Genomic DNA, 24,701 nt, shown 5'->3' with positions numbered 1-24,701 from the left:
ACCTTATTTATTTTGTTAGCTCAAATTGCTAGTTTTGTGGTGAACAATTCATCCGTGCAAGTCAATCCACACAAAAAAATTGTTTGGCTTCGTAATATTTAATCAAAATTTGAAAATGCTCCTCCCCTCTGCAACGGTGCCCCTTCTCTGATGACATCAGTTTGACGGCTTGGGTTGAAATCGCTTAAACCACTCCCCTGCAACCGTTAGACTGCTATGAGCGAGAGATGGAGAGGAGGAGCGCTAAAGTAAAACCCTGCCCTCTATTCAATATTCTGTTTTACTTGGAAATACGTGACAACACTGGAGAAAAGTCGTTTGCAACTTCCGGTTCACGTGGACTTCAAAGGTGCTCTATGTAAGAATGATAGCTAGTGGTTGAAATGGGTACTGCAGTCCAAATTCAAAATATTGTTTGCCCCGCCCCCTCCTCCTCAGACTTGAAGCTCTCGCAGGTTGCCAGTTTGAGGACACGCAACAGCGTTGGAAGGCGAGGGGACTTAAAGGATTAGTTCACTTTCAAATTAAAATTTCCTGATAATTTACTCACCCCCATGTCATCCAAGATGTTCATGTCTTTCTTTCTTTAGTTGAAAAGAAATTAAGGTTTTTGATGAAAACATTTCAGGATTTTTCTCCTTATAGTGGACTTTTTGAAGAATGCGGAAAGCGGAAGCACATGCAAGGTGATATTTTGTGTTTATAAAGCATATACAGTTTTTTTTTTTTTTTGAAAATGACCGATCGTTTCTCTAGATAAGACCCTTATTCCTCGTCTGGTATCGTCTGATATCGTAAAAAGCGCTCCGTTTTTGTGTGTCCCTTTAAATGCAAATGAGAGCTCATGTTAGCAGCTCCGATTACTTCACGCAGAATCACTGAAAATGTCAGAAACTGTTCAGCATTTTATGTTCAATCTGGAGTCGGACCATGGTGGAGAGACTCAAGAAGAAGTGACAACATGTAGAATGCAACAGGAAGTTTCTGAATGGTTAGTTGATGAATTTATGTAGCTGATGTGGTTTTAACTATCTTAAAGTCATTCATTAGCATATTCTGTCACGATAATCTATAAATCACTTGTGTTGGAACTGTTGTAAGATCCTATAGAGCCAGTGAATATATGCTGCATGAAGATAGAGCAGGTATAGTTTAGTTTAATTACGGTTATAACTTGTCATGTTGTTATCCTGCTTTTATGAAAAGCTATTGCATTTGTGTTAAGTATACAGTACAGTCCAAAAGTTTGGAACCACTAAGATTTTTAATGTTTTTAAAAGAAGTTTCGTCTGCTCACCAAGGCTACATTTATTTAATTAAAAATACAGTAAAAAACAGTAATATTGTGAAATATTATTACAATTTAAAATAACTGTGTACTATTTAAATATATTTGACAAAGTAATTTATTCCTGTGATGCAAAGCTGAATTTTCAGCATCGTTACGCCAGTCTTCAGTGTCACATGATCCTTCAGAAATCATTCTAATATGCTGATTTGCTGCTCAATAAACATTTATGATTATTTTCAATGTTGAAAACAGTTGTGTACTTTTTTTTTTTTTCAGGATTCCTTGATGAATAGAAAGTTCAAAAGAACAGCATTTATCTGAAATACAAAGCTTCTGTAGCATTATACACTACCGTTCAAAAATTTGGGGTCAGTAAGAATTTTTATTTTTATTTTTTTGAAAAGAAATTAAAGAAATGAATACTTTTATTCAGCAAGGATGCATTAAATCAATCAAAAAGTAAAGACATTTATAATGTTACAAAAGATTAGATTTCAGATAAACACTGTTCTTTTGAACTTTCTATTCATCAAATAATCCTGAAAAAAAATATTGTACACAAATATTTTGTACAATTGTACACAATAAATGTTTCTTGAGCAGCAGATCAGCATATTAGAATGATTTCTGAAGGATCATGTGACACTGAAGACTGGAATAACAATGCTGAAAATTCAGCTTTGCCATCACAGGAATAAATTACTTTGTGAAATATATTCAAATAGAAAACAGTTATTTTAAATTGTAATGATATTTCACAATATTACTGTTTTTTACTGTATTTTTAATTAAATAAATGTAGCCTTGGTGAGCAGACGAAACTTCTTTTAAAAACATTAAAAATCTTAGTGGTTCCAAACTTTTGGACTGTACTGTATATTGCAATAACATGGCCTTACTCCTTTGTTGCATGTTCTCTTTATGGACATTTTAGGGTTAGTGATGTTGTTTTCTGCATCCAACATGTTGCATATGCATATACTGATACTTAACATTGGATAGCATGTTGAAAGCTATTAAAAAAAAAAAAATTCAATATGCTATTCAATGGTGAGTAGTGCACTCAGATGGAAGAAAAAGACCACTCATAACAAAGGCCTGGAAAAAAGAATTTATGCTACATAGAGCAGGTCACACCCACAGCAGAGCCACATGAAGACATTTCTCTTAGTCTTTTTCAGTATTTCATTTTGTTTACACTTATACATCCTCCTCAAGCTCAATAGTTCAACTGGAAGAACACAGAAAAAAAAATCATATTAATAATTTTTTACAGGAGAAAATATATTCTTGTCACAAAGCACAAGAACTATAAATAATGTGATTTGCTGCAATGAAATTAGCTAGCTAATGACATGTATGTACATTTTTGCATTGATCTTCAAAAGCCAAACATTAAACGTAACAGCGGCGACAAAGAAAGAGAAATGTCATGGGTTGATGCATTGTGCTACCAGATTTTCTGTTATCTATAGGCTTTATGATTAGTAACAATGACAATAAATATATAATTTAATAATAACAACTGACACTGGGGCAGTACTCTCAAAGGTACTAATACTAAAATATAATATAGGTTCAGACTTTTATCACAAAGAGAGTGTACTCGGTCTCAGTCATCATCTCAAATTCACAAATTCATCCTCATAATCATTCAAATTTAAATACAAAAAATTTTTCTCAGTTGCAAAGCACTAGAAATAAATGTTGGCTTTAAAGCTTGGTTTGTAGCTTCGGTGTAATGGATCCTTTTCTTTGCTCGTCCTCCAGTTTAGCATCAATTGTCTCAACATGGTTGGGGTGTTTGGGAGACTGATTACGTTTCTTCTGTACACTGAAGTGCACTCCATAACAGAAGTAGATGAGCAAGCCTATGTTTCATTAGGAAAGACAATTATACTTCAGCAGGTATACATATGTATATACTGTATATACACATGTTCAGAAAAAAATTGACTATATATTGCAAATACAGTGGATTATATGACCTACAGTATATTATATTATGCACATATTATGCATAAGCCTTTCGATCGCATGATTTTTAAGATGATCAAAGAAACAAATCTAAGTCAAGTGTGTCCAAACCTTTAACTGACAGTGTATGTATATACTGTAAATAGTCATGTTGTCTTACCCACTGCCATCCACACTGCATAGCGAATCCATGTTTCACCTCCCAGCTGAACCATTAAGTAAACATTGATGAATGTACTGAAAATAGGAAGTATTGGCAGGAGTGGGACCTACAGAAAAAAATGTGAAAATGTTTTTGAAGACCAAAGCAGTCATCATTTACTCACCCTCATGTCATTTTAAACCCGTAAGACTTTCGTTCATCTTCGGAACACAAATGAAGATATTTTAAATTAAATCTGAGAGCTTTCTGTCCCTCCATTGACTTCTATGCAACTACCACTTTGATGCTTCAAAAAGCTCATAAAGAGATCGTAAAACTAATCCATATGAATTGAGTGGTTTAGTCCAAATTTTCTGAAGAGACTCAATCGCTTTATATGATGAACAGATTGAACTTAGGCTCACATTCAGGGCCCTATTTTAACGATCTAAGTGCATGGTCTAAAGCGCATGGCGCAAGTGTAGTAATTAGTTTTACCATCTTTTTTGAAGCATCAAAGTGGTAGTTGCATAGCTGTCAATGGAGGGACAGAAATCACTCAGATTTCATTAAAAATATCTTAAATTGTGTCTGAAGATGAACCAAAGTCTTACGGGTTTCGAACGACATGAGGGATTTTTTTGGTAATAATGCTTTAAAGTAGAAAAGTTTCATGGCAACTGTTCTTAACAAAAGTAGTTCTCAACAGGTGGATTGCAACCCAAAACTTTCTATGGACAACCTTGTGAGAAATGTACACTTTAGCATAGTTTTAAAAGGACTTATTACAAAATAATATACTTTAAAAAAAATACACTGAAGTATGAACTGAATATAATGTTTTTGGACACTTAAATGCATGTTAATTTCAATTAAATGTAAAGCTATTATAATTTAAATTCATATTAAATGCAATTATAGTTGAACTTTGTGCTTTTAGACCCACTTAAGTAGGACTTGAGTACATCTTTATATGTTTATATGAAGTTCTGTTCTCTTTGAAAGAGTACTGCCGAATATACTGACAAGCATTTATGGTAAATTAAAATATACTTTAATGTAATTTCCATTGAAACTTATAGGCTTATGTCTTGTGTTTAAATATATTTGTGATTAGGCATTTATAAAAATGAAGTTACAATTTAGCAGACTTAAAATACATTAAAAGGTAATATTGAATAACATGCTACAGTTAAAATTATAATCAAATACTTGTGTGTTTTATTATGTTGGTCAACTTGTTAACAAACAGTAATGCAAGTAAATCTCTTTAAGTACACTTAAGTGGCCTTTTATTTCAAAAGTATTATATCTGCAAGTATAGTTTACTTTTAAGATTTGAAGTACACTATAAGTGCACCATTAAGCACACTTCTGTTTCACAGTGGCACAAACAGCAGGAGAAAAATGCAAATAGAATGCAAAAACAGAAGCTAAATGCAAATAGTAAGCTGACACTAACCATATTAGCATGCCTAGTTAAGATAGGAAAATAAACTAATGAACTAGGTAAAATACTGTTAAACAAATGGATTTTCATTGTTCAAAAGGATCTTTTGCTGTTGACGTCAGAGACTGTATATGCCCAATCAAACTTGTTAGAATTTTAGCTAAAATTCATCAGTCACTTATAATACTCACGTAGGTCATATGTCTAATACTACTACAAAATTCTTCCTATGGTAAATTGTTGTAAAGCACACTTCTGCTGTTGTTTATGTATGTCATGTTAATAATTTTGCAAATAATAATTTTGACCTACAGTATGCATGGTAATATTAATACATTTCAATAATTGAGTTCAGTGCCGTTTTATTACAGCAGGTTTGGTACTGTATTGAGTTGTCGAATGTAAAATGGATTCCGAAGCAAAAACGGTTGAGTACCACTTCTACAACATCTAGGTACATCTTGTTTATGCATTACTTAAAAACTAAAACATGTCGTTGCCTTCTTAACCCAGTGAAAACTTACCATAAATGCAGCCTTGGTCCCATTCTGCGGCTGTCGCCAAATAATGATGATAACCATGATAAAAGCCACCAAAACCAAAGTGATAATCAGAATCATCCACCACTCCTCAATCAGACCAGCTGGTACACCTTTTGTGATGATCACACTCAGGATAACCGCAAACACAACTAGAAATGACAATAAAAGTAAATAAGAAGTGTTGAAATATTGAAATACACATTGAGTAACCACATAGTTCACCCAAAAAAAATTCATGTCATAAATTCATGTCAATGTCATTAATTACTCACCCTCATGTCGTTCTAAACCCGTAAGACCTTTGGTATACAAATTAAGATGTTTTTGAGTCCACTATTTTAACAAATTCTTCAGTACCTTTCAGTGGTAATTAAATTGCTGTCTATGGAGGAGTCAGAGAGCTTTCGGATTTCATCAAAAATATCTTAATTTGTGTTCTGAAGATGAACAAATGTCTTACGGGTGTGGAACAACATGAGGGTGAGTAATTGATGACTTTCATTTTTGGTTGAACTAACCCTTTAAAGACGTGTTCATACCAAGAACGATAACTATAAAGTTAACTATATGAGTGTCCACATCAGCGGACGATATCACTCTGTGTACTGCTGCAGTTTAGCCTGGATGCCAGCCGAACTTAGCCCCGCCCACAACATTTTGAGGTCGGGGAGTTCGGTCTGGACTCGATCCGTAGAGGAGTAATTATGCCCGAACAGAAACTGTTCGGACCAATCACATTGTCAGGGCGATGATTGACAGATTATCACCAGAAACGTAATCAGCCACGTCATCAAAGAGCGCTTGGGGAGTTTGATTGACAAGCGATCTAACCAATCAGAACGCCGCATCCGCCATTTTGTCCGACAAAGCAGTCAGGAGTTAGAAGATTAACCTCGGTGGAGTTAAACTTGGAAAAATTGTGCATATTGACGTCTTTCCGCGTTTGAAACAACATTCATTCTCATGTTCATTCATGTTTATTTGATGCTATAAATGGACTAGTAGGAAGAGATGATCGGTTCACAAGCCTCTTGAGCTGAGGCGCTACAGCAATCTGTCACGATCATGGTCACAACCCATTAAAGAGCCACAAAACGGTTTTTGTTGTTTGAATTTTTTTAATAACTACACAGTTTGAAAGCTGGGACTTTGTTTAGTATCATAAGTAACCTGCTCTGTCTCGTCTGTCAATGTGATGTCAGTTTCCTCTTTGCTCCTGCGATGTATTTTCCACTCTGTGTGGCGTGACAGCGCCACGGCTTGTCGGACAAAGCAACAGTAACTAAGGGGGGCGGGTCTTTGCGAAAGGTCAATTAGTTTACAACAATGATGGCTGTTGAAGAACTGAGATGTGTAGATTCCGCCATCGCGTCCGTTATAGAAGATATCGACAGCGCATTCATTTTAAAAAAGGAACAGAGGACCGCGATCAAGGCATTTGTCTATGGGAAAGATGTCTTTGCCGTCCTTCCTATGGGATTCGGCAAAAGTTTGATTTATCAGCTGGCCCCGATGGTCGCTAAGAAGAGTTCTGTTGACAACTATGCGTCGCTCAACATACGTCACTTACTCTGTAGCTCTGATTGGTTGTAGGTCTATCCAATTGAGGTCTTTCCTGGATCGGTTGAAATACGCCCACATAATCAAAGCCCAATGGAGCAGTATCAGACTCATATTCGAACTAGAATTGAGTATGACCACGTCAGGCTAGCTGCAGTTCCCTTTAAATGTGGAACTTCGACACTGCGTCTTGGTACTGGCACTACGGGGAACACCATCAGCTTGACCGGTGTCTGAGGCATGTGTGAACAGATGCAAATAATCATAGGCAGACGGCAGTCCATGACATCACACGTGGAGCGCTCGTGGCTGTGTCTGAACTCACCCCCTATACTATTTGAGGGGAGAACCATTTGTAGTGGTGTCCAAAACCATAGTGGACGTTATCGAGCACTCATTCAATCCCATAATGTGTTGCAATAATGAGCATACAACTGATGTACACTCAACAGCTAGAGTCTCTCCAGAAGATGGCGCCTACAGCATAATCAACCATCCATCCATCCATTTACCAAACTGCTGGTCCAATGTGGGTACAGCGTAATCATACAGGCATAAATTTATTTTTGATTCATTATTAAATTGTTTAATAAGGTTTATACACGCTAGTTTCCATGACAGAATTAGAGATAAATCACCACTGGAGCTGTCAGTTTGCTAAACAAGCACAAACTATGCAAAAGTGGCAGACCTTCACTCACTCGTTTTCATTCACCCCTTCAAATGGACTATATTAGTGGAGTAATGTAGGGAATAGTGAATGAGGGTATAGGGGGCTATTTCGAACACAGCCCGTGAGTTACACGTCATCAGCTTTTTTTGTCTTCAGGAGCCGCTTGTTTGTATATGTGTGGAAGATAAGAGTCTGTTGGAGCATGTTTGACTCTTGATTACATTGTATTCCTGATAAGAAGCTCTGTTCTTGCTTGATTTTCTCCCGAGGGATGAAAATCTAGCATTTGCATGGAACGCGTTTGGCTCTCACGGAAGCTAGAGGCACTCATGGTGGTGCATTTGTGGTTAGAGGCTCTGTTATTGCTTGATTCTCTCTAGAAAGATAAGAATCTAGCTCGTGTATGGAGCGGATTCGGCTTTTAAGGGAGCTGAATGCATTCATTGTGATTTGTTCGCTGGGGGAAGCTCCACCCATGCTTGACTCTCACTTGAGGGATGAGAGTCGAGCATCTGCACCTTGCAGCTTGGGTCCTGCGGCCACCGAGGTGGTGGGCAGATTGATTGCTGGGATTGTAGGTGGAGCATAGGGAGGATCCTGATGGGAGTTTTCTCTTTTGGGCTTCTCCTGCTGTTTCATGGACACTGTTGTTTTCATGTCGGTTCGGCAAACCGCTCTGTGGCCACTTCTGTCCTGACTAATTTATTGTGACTGAGGAATTAGATGCAGAGAAAGTTGATGCATTATTAATAATTAATAACAAGGCATGTTATTAGTAATCCGCCTCCTCTGCTGTCCCACAAAGAAGTGTGTGAGCCTTTTGTTCCTTCTATATTTCAGTCAGCAGCTTTCAGGAGAAATATCCCCCTCTGGGGGTCTGTGAGGGTTAATAAGTGTTAATGTTAATAAGTAGAGGAAGTTCTCCTGCGAGCATCCTACCTTGTTATCTGTCGCATACTATGGTCTATTACTAAAAGAAAAAGACGGAGCGCTCACTATAGTGGGTCTTAGGTAGAGTGCCTTGACTTAAAGCTGGGTATGGGCCTTAATTATTTTGGGGTCTTTAAGTAGGGCCTATAGGCTTCCTTGGGGTTTGGAGCATGGGTGAGGAGAGTTATTGCGCAAACTACATTATGTCCTGCTCTCATTTGCCTCCCTTTCCTGATTAAAGGGTAAGGATGTATGCTTATTACTGAGTTTTTAGCACCTTGCATGTTCCCTTTGGTTGGCTGTTCAAGTACCCCTTAGAGTAGAGCAGGGTGAATGGAACTATAATGGGCAATTCATTTCATTTAACTCCATCCCCAAATGTGGTTTGGTCTGGAAGAAGGGATATATGCTCCCCTTTGGTGGGGTGCTTCTATAGGGATGATCAGTGTTACAACCTAATGAGTAGAGGCAGATCACCAGTGGCATCCCTCTTTATCATAGTAGCATTTATAGTTTAGCCATTAACTATAGTGAATCCTGAAGAATTGCCTTTACTCAAGTCAGGTATGAGCTAATCTCACCTATAGGGTCGTTAAAATGGAGCAGATGCTCACCTGTGGTAGGCTACTCCCTAAGAGCCTTGTCAAATACTGATGAGATATGCCTGACGTAGCTGAGACTATGTTGGGTATTTTCCCCTTAGAACTCTGCTTTTGGGGACACAAGGGGGGGAGGAAGGTGTAACAACTGGGACTTCCTTTGCTGTAGGTCATAGAAGATCTTTCCTAGTATCGGGGAGTCTTGGCTTAGGGAGTAGCGCCACTATATGAGTCAAATGGGATGCACGCATGGGGTTGGAAGGCTTCTGACTTCGGCTGGGTAATCCGTAGAGTTAATTTATGCTATGTCTGCTATGTCCATGCATATTCACAGCCTAGTGAGGCAGGCATTCCCTCAGCATGGCGTAGTGAGTATTGATTCACCAACAGTGGGAACCAACAGTGTCTTGTTCCCCTTCTCAGGGAACCAGGGTTACAGTCGTAATCTGAGACTTTTTGTCGTATGCGGCATTAAATGCTCGAGCTCTTTAAAGCAGCATGCATTCTGATTGGCTATAACAATAACTATATAGGCGTCCACACTAGTGGACAATATCATTCTGTTTATGCATTTATGTCAAAATGATTATATTTACAAATTTAACACGATACAAATTTAACAGAGTGTCTACTATACAGTCATTATTACCAGAAAACTAATTATTTAGAATTTTCTTTAAGCTTGTAATTTTTATTAATTACAAGGTATTTTTTCAAATAATTATGGCAGAAGCAAAGTGGTATTAAGGCCTTTGCACACTGAGTCCGAAATTTTCATAAGCGTTTTTTCGTATTCGTGATCCTAAAAATGTGTCAACCACAGAGACCTTGCACACTGAATCCGATGCATATTAATGAATTCATTGCAAAAAAATCTGCAAAACAATATAAAATGTAGTCTTCAAGCAGTGAGCATGATTTAAAGAGGAAATATTTGGTCCATCCAATCCTGAGGTTGCGTAGAGAAGAAGGAGAGTTCCACCTCATCAAGGAGCTGCGTGATTATCCCGAGCAATTCAGAGTTTACTTCAGGGTGTCAGTGGCTCAGTTTTTATAATATGTCTCTTTGTATTCCGCACTTTGTTTGTGCTGTAGACGAAGTGGGTCAACTTGTCAGATGGCATTTTGGCGTTCGCTTGTATGGTGGCTCTGAATTGTCAAAACGTCTCTCAAAAAATTCGTGCCACGGATGAAAATAAAACCGCAGAAAATCGAACCTGATCCAAATTTTTTATGACAGACAAAAGTTTCGGAGGCAGTGTGTAAATGTGAGGGACACAACGTGAGGTCGTATTTATTTTATAAATTTATTTTATATAATGAGCGAAAATTTCGGACACGGATTTCAAGTGAGCAAAGACCTTTAATCATAAAAAAGAACAATTTAGTTTGTACTCATTTTGTGTACTACTTATAAGTGATAAAGTTGGTAGGTTTAGCTGGTTTGACAGGCTTGTGTGACTAAACTACATTTTCTAGCTTTTTTGTGATTGTACAAGAATGATGGCACTTCTAGATACACAATAAATCATACACTAATGGGCATCCTTTGCTCTTTGTTTAGGTAAATAGGCCTAAATGATTTCTGTCTTTGCCAAGATGTGAGAAAGAGAGAAGAAGGAAATATGCCAGGAGGATTTTAAGGAAGCATTAGCTACACTTACTCAACAAAATTGTAAACATACATACTCATCACTGCACAAGCATGAAATGATAAAAGCTGAAACTCACTAGTAAGTATGGTCAGCAGAGACACAGCTTTAGAACTTGTGGCAGAAGCATATTTAGGGGGGCGAAAAGGATTCCACTTCTGGACTTGTGATTTCTCACTGAGCTCTGGTTCGTACCTGCATGGACAAAAATAGTTACTTTAATTGCACATCTGTTACTATTGCTAGTAATTTACATCATACTCTGCTGGATATAATGCAATGGTTTACTGAGCACTGCACATCGTGCACAGGGGGGCACCACAATGTGATCCAAAGGGCACTTTACTACTAGCAATTAAAGGGGCAGAGTGCACCAACTGCACCAAATTGCATATTTTTTGCTCAGTTTGGGCCTCTGAATAAAACTGAGGTGTCTTAAGTGAGTTACATATTTACATTATATCATACTATATGAGCCATAAAATCCTGATGTACTGTATCACACACTTAACAAAAAACTCATATGCACATTTTTTTAATTTTTTTGTCTAAAGGTTCAATAAACTGTTCTATATAAAAAAAATATATTAATTGTAAGAATTTACATTGTTAAATGTATTTTTTGTGTGCTTTGTAAAATCTGTGTCGGTACTTCAGGAAAAAAAAAACAATTGTAAAATGTATGATACTATCCATAGATAATTCTTTATATTATATGTATCTTTATCTGTGTCTTACCTAAGAATTAAGATGCAGATGGCAACGAGGGTGTAGGCAAAGAGCGTTCCAATAGACATCATGTCTACTAGAGCCTTCAGGTCAAACACCAGCGCCATTATCGCTAAAATCACAAACAGTTCACTCTTAGAATTTCAGAGGCAAACTTTTAAGACAACCAAATTTACATGTACTATAATAAACAAAAGAATATTTTTTGTTGTTCTAAGTATTCAACTTTAGTGGCCATTGGGATAGCCCTTCATGATAACCTAAACATTTCTCTGGTGTAGTAGTTATGCTGTCTAAGGTACAGTTACAGTATGTCGCTTAAATTAGTTACTGTTATCATGGTGTATTACTGGGATGTGTTCTCGAACAGAATTACCTGCTACTACTCCAGAAGCAAGTGTGGCGATGACAGGGCTCTGTCTGGAACTCATGTTACTCAGTGGTTTGAATAGCAGCCCATCTCTGGCCATAGCAAATAGCACACGGGGCATAGGAAACATGGCTCCCAGCAGACTGTTGAATAGTAAAGAAAAGTGCATTACACTGATGTTACAGTAGTTTAACTTGGCGTTTTCTTTTACAGTTTTGTACATTTCAGGAAAAAACTCATAACAGCTAAAAGAGTTGTGCATTCAAACTGATGTGGCATGTGTTACGCTCCTGTTTTCTCATAATGTTGCATGGTGATCACTGACTGTCAAGTTCAGCTGCAAGTTTGCTTAAGTGTGCGGTATGTAAGGAAGACAGCTAGTGGTTGAAATGGGTACTGCAGTCCAAATTCAAAATATTGTTTGCCCCGCCCCCTCCTCCTCAGACTTGACGCTCACACGAGTTGCCAGTTTGAGGACACGCAACAGGAGCGAGCCCAGTTGACATTGGAAGGCGAGGAGACTTACACACTGTAAGTTGATTAGTAATTTATTGATTTATGTTAAGTTGAAATCGCGTTTTAAAGGGGTACTTCACCCCTGGAAAGATGAATGTGTATTTAAAATTGGTCATTTATGTAGTAGAAATGTGAAATTATTTTTGAATTTGGAGCTTTCTAGACTGAGAAAAGGCAGAAAATGTATTTTTGACTAATGTGGTTGAAAGACAACAACTCCCAGAATGCACTTGTTTTGCTGCCCTTGCGAGGCCACGCCCAAACCACGCCTATCGGTTACAGGCGGCATTCAGGAAAATTCAAACAAATAAATCGTGAGTTAGTTCATACATTTACAGCGAAATGGTGCTAAATTGCTTTGTACCTGGATGTACACCCAAAACCAGGAAAGGACAAGTAAGTTTCCATCATTTTCCGATTAAGTTAAAGATCTGGAGCGATGTAAACAGTGGCTGCGGGCCATCAAACACCCGAAGTTTGGAGATGACACCGTTATAGAAAACCTAAAAAAACCGCAGAATATGTAGTCTCCATTTCAAGCATGAGGACTACGAACCAAATATCTTTGCAATGAAGAGAACCATTCTGAAGGACACCGCGATACCATCGATATTCACTTTCCCAGAGGACGAACAGCCTGGGCATCTGGTACTAAGCGTATTCGCCTAGAGCTAAGACTCACTGATACTAGACTGATAACACAGTAGCCTATATGTAGTGTTGTAGGTAGCAGTAAAACTGCAAACTTAGCAAAGTAACGTTAGCTAGACAATTACATATAAGTTGCATATAAGTTGACCGTTATCAAAGTAAAGCCTCTGTTCTGTAAAACTGAGTTTATTTATCTATTTATGCTAACGTTACCACAAAAGCCTGTTGCTGTATTGGTTGAGATGACTGCAGAGACCGATACATTTGCGAGATGAACCACTGATGTAGTGCAGACAAAATAAAGTGAATTACTGTAAGCTTAAAAATATAATTGACACCCACTTTTGATAAAATCTTTGATCTATGTCCGTGAGTAACCTCAAAAGCGCATATGTATGGGCGTGGTGAAAAAATGCGGAACTAGCTGCTATTACTGGCTGTAGTTTTAAGCCTCTGGCCAAAAAAGCCTCCGATGACGCAAAATGACGATTTTTGCGTCATCGGAGGCTTTTTTACAGAATAAAAATGCATAAATCTCTCATCTCGGGCTGATATGAAGGGGGAAAGCACGCTAATTCGAAAATACTAGTGGCATTCTACTAATACAAAGCTTAATGCTAAATCCTGAAGTAACCCTTTAATATGCTCCCATTCAGAGAAATTTCTAGATGGATGCTGAGGCTTTTTAGGTTTGCGATCTCTGACCCAGTTTGTTCGCTGGCTTCCATGGCTGCAATTTACTTCATGTGTTTTCCGCCAACTGGCAACCCAGGCCGGCGAAATACTTTGGTTTAAGTTTTGCACAGACCAAAACAAAAACAGATATTCCGACACGACACGTTCACATTTTGAACTTTCTTTAGTGTGTAATGTTTGCAGCATGAAAAAGGTCTACAAGTCAGTTACAAGTCAAAAGGATTCTCTATATCAGTAGACACTGTTTCGAAACTCTAGTCTCGAGTTTTCTTCCGGGAACGAACAAGTTCCTCATTTAAATAATTCTGCACAAGGCATATGGAAAATGAAGGGGCGGGGCCTGGTTGAGTTGTGGTAAGGGGCGTGACAGTTCGAAAACATGCTCAGAGTGGGTGACCAATCACGACACTTTTCGGAAGGAGGGGCTTCGTAGAGACAGGAATTAAACAGAGCGTTACTGATAGACTAAGAACAGGGGATATGTGAAAATTAAAATAATGTATTTTTTGAACATTCAAGGATGAAAACCTATTCTAGTTGACCCCAAAAACAAAATCAAGACTTTGTAAAGGGGCATAATAGGTCCTCTTTGAAGTCACAATGTAATCAAAATAGACTATTTTTGTTTTTTATATAATATTGCAGTATGTATTTTTAAATTCATCATCATTATTTTTTTTAATTCATGTGTCCTCATAATCTTTAATCAGAATAATTTGCCCTTTTGCAGCGACATCTCTTCTCTGAGTATGTGTTTACTGGCGTGAGGGCGGGGCAACCTGTCACTCACATAAGATCCACCAATAGTAAACCACAATCATCCAATCAATTCCTGTGATCCCGTCCAACATTTTTTCTTGTTCGAGAAGCCTTTTCACTCAGATATATCTGACAATAGGGAAGAAAAAACTATGGCAACCTCCATTTCATGCCGAGTTTAATTTATATATACATTTAAAGAACTAAGCTGTTAAAAATGTATCTCCTATAGAGAACCTGATCAACCTGGATTTCCACCACATGTGTTAAATAATTAACTTCTGTTCTGACATTTCCTACATCAACATCCATCCTTGACAACTGTGTTTGACAGTCATAGAGTCCTGCATTATCTATACTACATTTGACTTTATGATGCTAATTTTACCAAACCGATGGACACACTTTCCTTTTTAGTTCATGAGTATCTGTACTATCTTCTTACTAATCACGCAATGCTCTGTTTTATAGTCTTAATAGTACGAGTCTAGTGTAGTAAGTGCTTTATAGGCCATATATGTTGCTCTACCTTGTTGAGAGAGCACACAAAGATCCAACAGCCACAGCATACTTTGCAGGACCCCAGCCCACATAGGTGAAGGCTACGGGTAAGGGACTCTGAACACTTAGTTGGTAGTAGGGCATCATGAGGGTGAGAGAAGCCGAAACGCCAAAATAAGCCAAGAAGCAGATGAGAAGAGAAGCCACAATTCCTATGGGGATAGACTTCTGAGGGTTTCGTACCTCCTCACCTAGAAACAAGAGACAGGTTTAAAATACAAGTGCTGAAATTATTTAGACTAAATGTTTCCTGCTATGCGTTATGTTTCAAAAATTCTTAGCATTATAGCTACGGGGTGATTCACAATATTATAAACTTTGATTTGAAGCAAAAAAAATATTTGAAAATTGGACAAAAAGACAGTGTATAAAGGCTTTAGTGAGGGAAAGAACTACAATCTCATGAATCATTCAACAATATTGAATTAAAAAAAATGGAGAAATATAAAACGTTGTTGATTATATCTATACAAACACTGTATTTTAAGTTTATTGCAAAATATGCATAAAGTATTTTGAGATCATAGAGAGACAAACTCAATTAAAGTTCACCCACAAAGGAAAATTCTGTCATCATTTACTCACGCTCGTTTTGTTCCAAACCTGTATGAGTTTCGTTCTTCTGTTGAACACAAAAGAAGATATTTTGGAAAATCGTTTAAATATCTTCTTTTGTGTTCAACAGGAGAAAGAAATTCATACAGGTTTGGAACAAATACTCACAAGGGTGAGTAAATAATGACAGGATTTTCATTTTTGGGTGAACTATCCCTTTAAGTCATTTGCGGCGCTTCATGAGAGTGCTTCCCTAAAGAGCTCTTTTGGCATGATTTGGCAAATGTAAACTTTTGAAAGTAACTTGGTGCTTCAAATAACGTTTGTATCGGTTGCATCTGTTACGACAAATGTATTTTTCATTGAATCATTCATTCAAGAGATTCCTTCAAAAATGCTGATTCATCCAGTAATGATACAAGTGAAGCAGTCAGTCATTGAATCATTCATTCAAATCGAGTTTTTCTTTTAACAATTCAGATTAATTTAACATTTTAAATAGACTACAGCAATTAACGCTTTGTCAGAACCTCTAGTAAATGACATTATTTTGTTTAGTTGTCTTTTCAGAATTGTGAGAGAATCATGATCTTAGTTTGAAACAAAAAATCATGATTCTCAGTTTATCCAGAATCATGCAGCTCTACTTTAAAGATGCAGTGTGTAAATTTTAGCGGCATCTAGCAGTGAGGTTGCAAATTGCAATATAGAGAAGCTATGGTGTCCAACACAGGACGAAGATGTCGTCGTCTGAGATAGTAGCCATACTATGGGGTTGTATTGCGGTCACGGATCAAAAAATAATAAGCATGAATCAAAAATTAAAAAAAAACACGTAAAAATATATTGGACAAACTGAAACAAATAATGCAAAATGATCAGAATGGCAAAGAATGTAGTCATGGATAAAAATATAATAAGTGTGAATAGAAAAATTAAAAGCGCATTTAAAAAAATAACGAGCATCAATTAAAACTTTAAACACATTAAAAACTTCTGTTTATGTGTTCTTAAAAGTTGTTTTCCTTGCTTTTATTACTCTGTACTTTGTGCACTCTTACATTTTCTGCTCATATTTTACTCTTTTGTACGCTTGTGGTGTTTTTCTCTTTGCTCTTCTTTCCACGTTCTGCTCTTGCTTTTCCAAATGTTGCAGTTCGAGTTTCATGTAAATTAGGGCAGGCTTAAGCGTCAGCATTGATCCACTAGTTCTAGATTGACATCACTTCAATGTGACTCATGGCTACTGATGCACACACTCATACAGGGTAAAATAAGAGTAAAATATGAGCAGAAAATGTAAGAAAGCACAAAGTACAGAGTAATAAAAGCAAGGAAAACAACTTTAAAGAACACATAAACACAAGTTTAAGATTTGTGCAATATAATTTTTAATGTGTTTAAATTTTTTAATTCATGCTTGTATTTTTTTTTAATTGCGCTTTTAATTTTTCAATTCACGCTTATTATATTTTTATCCGTGACCACATTCTTTGCCATTCTGATCATTTTGCATTATTTGTTTCAGTTTGTGCAATATATTTTTAAATATGTTTCTAAATTTTTGATTCATGCTTATTAGTTTTTGATCCGTGACCACAATACTTTAGGCGGGAATCTAACCCCATACCCAGTCAAGCAAATAGAGCAGTTAGTCCGTTTAGGACATGCCAGCGCAAAATGGCGACTTAACATGTAAGCGGACCCACGACGTAGATAGAAATGGCTCATTCTAAGGTAATAAAAACATAACGGTTCATTATGTAAGGACTTTATACACCACTGAAAGCACAGTTATGCAAATTATATTGCATTTCTGTCAATAGACCCTATCAATTTCCCTATGGAGAAAGTGAATGGAGATTTTTCTTCCAGAACCAGATTAGGCCTGTTTCACTCTATTGATGAAGTACCTGTGGTTGCAATGCAGTCAAATCCCACAAAGGCATAAAACAGGTAGCAGCTCCAGCAAACGTTCCCTCAAAACCAAAGGGAAAGAATCCTCCAGATCCAAAACTGGATAAAGTTTCATTTGAAACTGAGAGATTTCTAAAGGAAAAAAGCAATGTTAAAACTATTTTTTAACATAGTAGATGGTGCGGTAATTAAAAACAAACAAATTAAATTGAAAAAAAGATTCAGAAGCATGAAATACGCTCTCAATTTTTCATTAAATTTTTTTGCAAAGTCATAGATCTAAGGGTACGTTTACATGACAGAGATGTACTAAAAGAGGAAATGTTTTTCCTTTGCAGACGACACCATTGTCGAAACGATTCCAGTTCAGACGGATCATTGAAAACGACTAAAAACGCTGTATTATTCATGCCAGGCCAGTAGTTGGCAGTGTCACTTTGTAAAAAAAACTACGCACCTATAGACTTAACACGCATAATACGCATGCTCATGATGTCACAGATTTGTGTTTTTGTAGTTTACATAGAGACGATAACAGTATCGTTTTAAAAAACTTGGTTTAAAACTCGTTTTTTTAAAACGTTGTTTTTTCAGGCCCCCAAAACTCTGTTGTCATGTAAATGAACGGCCAAAACGCATAAAAAGTTTTACGTTTTTAGTTGAAAACTGTCGTGTAAACAGTCCCTAAAACATGCAGTTGTAAGTTTTACCATAACCACAAATGCTATGTAAATTTCATAAAGCAACATACGTGGTTATTGTGTAGTTCAAAATGTCCTCCTGTGTTATCTGCCAATTTCCAAGGTCACCCTTGATGAACCCAGCAATGATGACAAAAACCAGAACTACCATATTTATTGCTGTGAAGATCTTATTGACAATGGCAGACTCCTTCACCCCAAATGCAAGGATACCTGAGAAATTACAAGAATTAACACAAATCTGACTGTGTTTTATCATAGCCCATTTAATGACACTACAATAATTGTGCTATAGATCTTACTTGCCTGCCAAAAGCATTATAAGGCCAGCAGCAAAGAAGTCTGGATAGGGAGCGAGGCCAGGTAAATTCATTGGTGTATTTTTACTCAAATAATTGGCGATCTTATTTCCAATCAAGTCATCGAAAGTGCCGCTCCATGCTCTGGCCACACTGGATGTGCCTGTCATAAAGTCATTCAGATTAAGCAATTCATTCATAGAGACATTTGATAAGCAAGTTTATTGACCATACAATTATAGGTATAATCATTTAGTGAGTCATGAAATAAATAAATAAATCTTGATTGATACCCCTGATTAAAATGATTGTGGGATGCTTGTGGAAAACATTATTTAGTTTCCCAAAAGCATTGTGAGGTCTCTGCAAACTATTTTAATTCTTTTGGGAAATGCAGCCCCAGTTGATTCTGCAATATTATGTGATACTCAAAGTATATTAAAGCTACACTAGAAGTGCCTTGTCAAGTGTCTTATCAAGGCGGAAGGACGCATCATGATAATGATTCCCAGAATTTTGAACAATCCGTGCTCAGTTAATGTTGGGCATGTAATGTTTGTTCTTGCCTATGACATATGACAGCAGTAAGTTCCAGCCGGTGATGAAGGCCCACACCTCTCCGACGGTGACGTAGCTGTACAGATAGGCAGAGCCTGTCTTGGGCACTCTGGCGCCAAACTCTGCATAGCACAACCCCGCAAACACAGACGCCACTGCCGCAATGAAGAATGACACGATGATGCTGGGGCCAGACACTGTTCTGGCAACCTCTCCAGAAAGGACATAGACCCCAGCCCCGAGTGTACTTCCCACCCCGAGGGCCACTAGGTCGAGTGTGCTTAAGCAACGCTTAAAGTTGGACTCTTCACCATCGGGCTCCAGTGGCTTTCGCCTCGATAGGCTCTTCAAAAAGGACAGCACCTTGTTGCAGAACATCCTGAGACAAATAATATAGGTGATTATCTAATAAATTAAACATGCAGCATGTCTATCATTCTTTAGAATTATGTTAATAACAGATATATTTAAGAGAAACAGATGTGCATTCTCCAATTAATCATCTTTCTTTATTATTCATTCTTTTAAATCCATTTTTATCTGTTCATTTTTTAAATAATTTATAAATAATGTTTAAACATGATCAGTTTATTTTTTTGGTTATTTTATGCTCTAAAAGCACTGTCTGTGAAACATGTAATACAAATAAACATGCCTTGCCTTAAAGGGAAAGTTCACCCAAAAATGAAAATTCTCCAGAGTTGATACATGGGCCCCATTGGCTTCCATAGTATGGGGAAAAAATACTATGAAAGTCATTGGGGTCCATCAACTTCTATTATTCAAAATATCTTCTTTTTTTGTTCAGCAGAAGAAAGAAATTCATACAGGTTGTGGGTGAGTAAATGAGTAAACTATCCCTTTTGGTTGTGGTTTTGTTTTGTGTTCATGCTTTCATGTCTTTTATTTTGTAGTTTGGTTCCTGTTTCCTGCTCTTGCATGCGCTTCCCTTGTGCACATGTCATGTTCTGATTGGTTGCTCTGGTCATGTGTTCTGTTTTGTCATTGGTTCATTGACTTTATCATGCTCATGTGTTTCTTGTTAATCATTAGTCTTTGGCTGCGTCCCATCAGAGGCTGCATCCTTCGAAGGCTGATTGCGTCACATTGGCGCTACAAAAGCTGTCCCAATTCGAAGGCTTCCTCAAATTTGGCCGCCAAATGCGTCCTTCATTTCCCGTGAAATAAAGGATACAACAGAGAGATCCTTCGCAGCTTTGCCTACACCATAATTCGCTGTGCACTAGTGATGACAGGAGAGACATTTCCAAATTACATATTTTTACATAAGTATTGGGTTTCAACCTACTCAAATATCTAATGTAAACAAACAAACTAAAAAATCGCTCAAATGTTGACGTATCTTACTAAGATGCGATTATATATAGTTTACTCTTTATTGCATGCAGAAATGGACTATGGCGAACATATTTAGACAGTTTGTGAATCCTGTTTTCAGACAGTTTAATATAACTTTAAAAAAAAAAAATTCCATTTCACTCATCAATGTCAGTTGTCACAGTTGCTAGGCGACAAGAACAGTCAGTAGGCGTGGCCTTTGAAGTCCGAGTCCTTCGAAGGAAGCAATCTTTGAATTGGGACACAGCCTTTGTATACATATAGCCCTTATGTTTCATTGCTCCTTTGTCTAGCTTTGTTGATGAAACCCGCTGTCTGATGAGTCCATGTCCAGGTCAAGTTCATGTCCATGCTCCTGTTTATTATGTTTATTTTCACATCAACTCATGATTTAAGTTTAGTTTTCCACCTTTTGTATTTGGTTTCACGTCAATAAACTGCACTTGGGTTCACAACTCGCCTACAGTAGACATTCGTTGCACGTAGAGTTTCCTCTCTATTTTATTACAATGCAAGTGATTTATTCATATTTTATCTTTCTTTATTCATTCTTTTGAATGAATTAACAGAATTAACAGTACTATGAAATGAAAGCCAAAATGAAAGTGCAAAAAAATTATGAAAGTTTAAATTTACTTTAAAGCAAATGTACTGAACTAATATATTTATATATATCTATATATATATATATATATATATATATATATATATGTGCTAGAAAACAAAGCCATATGTCTAACCAAGTTGTGTTACAAATTTAAGGTTGATATCACAAAAATTGAGCCCGATAAAAAAATATTTGAAGTAGTTTCAATTCCTTTTTTTTTTTTTTTTTCACAGGATGAATTTTGAGAGTTTAAGCTTTAAAAATGATACCTAATTTATGATGATTGCTAAATTATGTGATAGGGATAAAGGCTATAAAAAAGCACGCCAACTGCCCTGCTACTGGGACACTTGACATTTTTTTATTTCACTTCATTTGCAGAAGACTTACACTTACACAGTGCTTCCGTTATCAGGAGATAATAAAAATAATAATCCATTTTATTTGTATACCACCTTTCATACATAAAATGCAGGTTAAATTACTTTATAGGTCAGAGCATAAACTATAAAGAAAAAGCATAAACCATAAAGAACGTAAAAACAAGAATGACAAAAAAAAAAAAAAAAAAAAAAAAAGGAAAAAAAGGAGAGGAGATGAAGGGGAAAAATTATACAATGACTAAATATATTACAAACATTAATTAAAGGCTACAGGGAAAAAACTTTTTTTGAAAACATATGCTTAGAGTTTGTGTATAATTTCATTTGGAAAGAGGCTGACCATTTCAGGGCATAATAAAAACTGGTTCACCTGAACTTTTATCATTTACATTACAATCCTCTGATTTTTAATGTTCAAAAGTCATATAACTTATCTCAAACCTTCCCTTATAGGCACGCAATATCTGGTAAATACTCTTATCTTGCTTTTATGATGTTCTCGTGAACAGACTAATGTGTTCCTAATGGGAAATTGTGAACTCAGCAGCAAATGTAAACTACATTTCTATCCTAAAAGGCTTTTAAAAAAAAAAAAAAAAAAAAAAATGTAGTTTAGGAATTTTACAGAAATTATGCCAGTTATGAAACATTAAAATGTATTTGTATTCACTCTTTTCTTAAACAAAAACACAAAGCGTCTCCTTAAACTATCCTAACTATGACTGTGAAGCGCACAAAACTGAATAAGCCTTTGCCAAATATTCAAACGGAGCTAACTCGATCTTCACATTATTCACAGCATCTTCCTGAAGAAATGAAGTGTCTTACCTGTATGTGTAGATTCCAGGCGGTGTGTGAAGGTGAGGTTGTGGTGTGTGAGTGCTGTGGCCCCAGAGTTCCTGAGCACAGTCCATATATCAAGAGCCCCTCCTGCAAACTCTCACGTGTCCAAATCCTTCAAGTGTAATTTTTGACAGACTCTGTTACATTTAGAAGAAATGTGTGATTTCTGAAGAGGAGATGTACACTTGAAAAATGGCATTTTGCATTTGTAAGCCTGACACAAGGTATTTAACAAAAGAACTCTAAAAGTGTGGCGTGGTTACAACTTATGATTTTATGAAAGTTTTTGAACATTTTCAACCCGTTGAACCCCAGTGAAGTCCACTATATGGAGAAAAATCCTTGAATGTTTTCCTCAAAAACCTTAATTTCTTTTCGACTGAAGAAAGACATGATTATTTTGGATGACATGGGGGTGAGTAAATTATCAGGAAATTTTCATTCAGAAGTGAACTAATCCTTTAAGGCAGCAAATAAACCCCTTAGCATTCCCATAAAATTAATGCCTAAAAAAGGCATACCCAAAGTAAAGATCTTTTATTACGGAAAATGGCATGACCAAATGTTTAATGTCTACCTTATCTTCTTACACCACAGCAATTTCATTCACGATTGCAAAGGACATGTACACTGCTTGAAAATAACAAAGACCCATAAACATTTAATATTGAAGACATAAAAGTAATTCCATGCTGAAATTAATGCAATGAAAATGATCAGTTAAAAAATAAAATTAACCAAATTAAATGTATTGTTCTATAACATAAGTATATAGTATATAATAAAAGAATAAAACAGTGAATGTTTCATGAAATAAAGATAATGATGAATCATGATGAATCATGGAAACACTGAGTTTAACTCTGTCACTGTCAAATCTGATTCTATGGCAGTTTAAAAAGATAAGGGGCAAAATTTCTTGCTGACTCTTATTATCAGTGACTGAAGTCCATGACTATATCCTGAATAGCAAATTACCATACTGTTACTATTTCTGCAGCATGTAGCTTTGATACATTAGTCCTATAAAAAAGTAATTACTATCGAGTAGCTTACATTTTAGACATTTTAGATAAGAACAAATTACTTAGTCAAACATTATAAGTCAGCTTCAACACACCTGTGGTAATTGGGTTGTTGTAAATTATAACTGTTATAATCATTATCTATTCCTTTGCCTTGCTGAACCTGAATAACAGTATGAAATACACATATACATATTGATTATTAATATGTTTTTAATGTGGTACCTCCACTAGTGGCCAATGCTTTAGTTCATTTTGATGTGATAGGTGGATTTGCAACCTTTATATTACAGAAATAGAATGAGGAGAATGAATTTCTCCTATATGCTTGGAACAAAATATGTGTTTCATATCGTCATTCAGGTTCAGCAAGGCAAAGGAATGGGATAATGATTATTACACTTACAATTTACAACAACCCAAGGTGTGTTGAAGCTGACTTATAATGTTTGACTGTAAGTAATTTGTTCTTATAAGTAAATGTGCATAAACAGACTTTGTATTTTGTTGGTAGACAGTAGACTTAGTGAGGGGATCATGTGAATTGATGTAGTTGTTTGCTGAAAGTAGCAAAACTAAAGCAAAAAAAGACCAAAGGTCTAATATGCCAGCTAGAATGCAAAGTTACAGGACTAATCATTAATTTTTCTTTAATAATATTTAATGATGGATCTCCTAATGTTTTTCTTCCTAATGAGTCATCTGAATACTTACGTTCTTATTTAGTGGGTATGTATACTGTTCATGAAATTACACCTGAAATACTAAATACTGTATCTAACTAATAATACATTTAGTGACTTAATCTGACCTTGACTGACAATCACTGTAAATTGGCCTAAAAATGCCTTTTGCTGTCAGTTATTTTGTTCATTTTTCTTTTCTTTTCTTTACTGCAAACCCTAATTTTCAAATTTAATTTCACTGAGTTGGGGAAAATTAGTTTAAATTAATTAATGGTAGTGAAGCGACGCATCTGATGCTGGTAGGTCACATAAATATGACAGCATGATGAATTATGTACATCTGGATTACATACATACTACCAGGGCTTGACATTAAAGACACTCAGCATTTTCACTGGCCACAATTTTAATGTCGATACCATGGGGGAAAACTGCCATATAGATATTTTTAATATTATCTCATAATTTGACAGCTTAGGCTGCTGTCACTTTAAGACCTGACGCACGGATCCATTATACTGTTACAAATGCATTTTCTTTCTCGACTGTTTACGTTCACTTAAAGTTAGTTCACCCAAAAATGTTAATCTAATCTATGTAATTAATTATTACATTTACTTAATTAGTCATGTTTCTGATTATTGAAATATGAATAAACAAAACAAATGGT

The 24,701-nt window shown here is 36.3% G+C and overlaps 1 pseudogene; it reads right to left on the bottom strand.

The window, feature by feature from the left end:
• Nucleotides 1-2,334: 2,334 nt before the first annotated feature.
• On the bottom strand, nt 2,335-24,449 carry LOC125267786 (annotated as a pseudogene).
• Between the last annotated feature and the right edge of the window lie 252 nt (nt 24,450-24,701).

This window comes from Megalobrama amblycephala, linkage group LG4 (genome assembly GCF_018812025.1).
Source record: "Megalobrama amblycephala isolate DHTTF-2021 linkage group LG4, ASM1881202v1, whole genome shotgun sequence".
Lineage (NCBI taxonomy): Eukaryota > Metazoa > Chordata > Actinopteri > Cypriniformes > Xenocyprididae > Megalobrama > Megalobrama amblycephala.
This window is presented reverse-complemented; position numbering and strand designations above follow the sequence as displayed.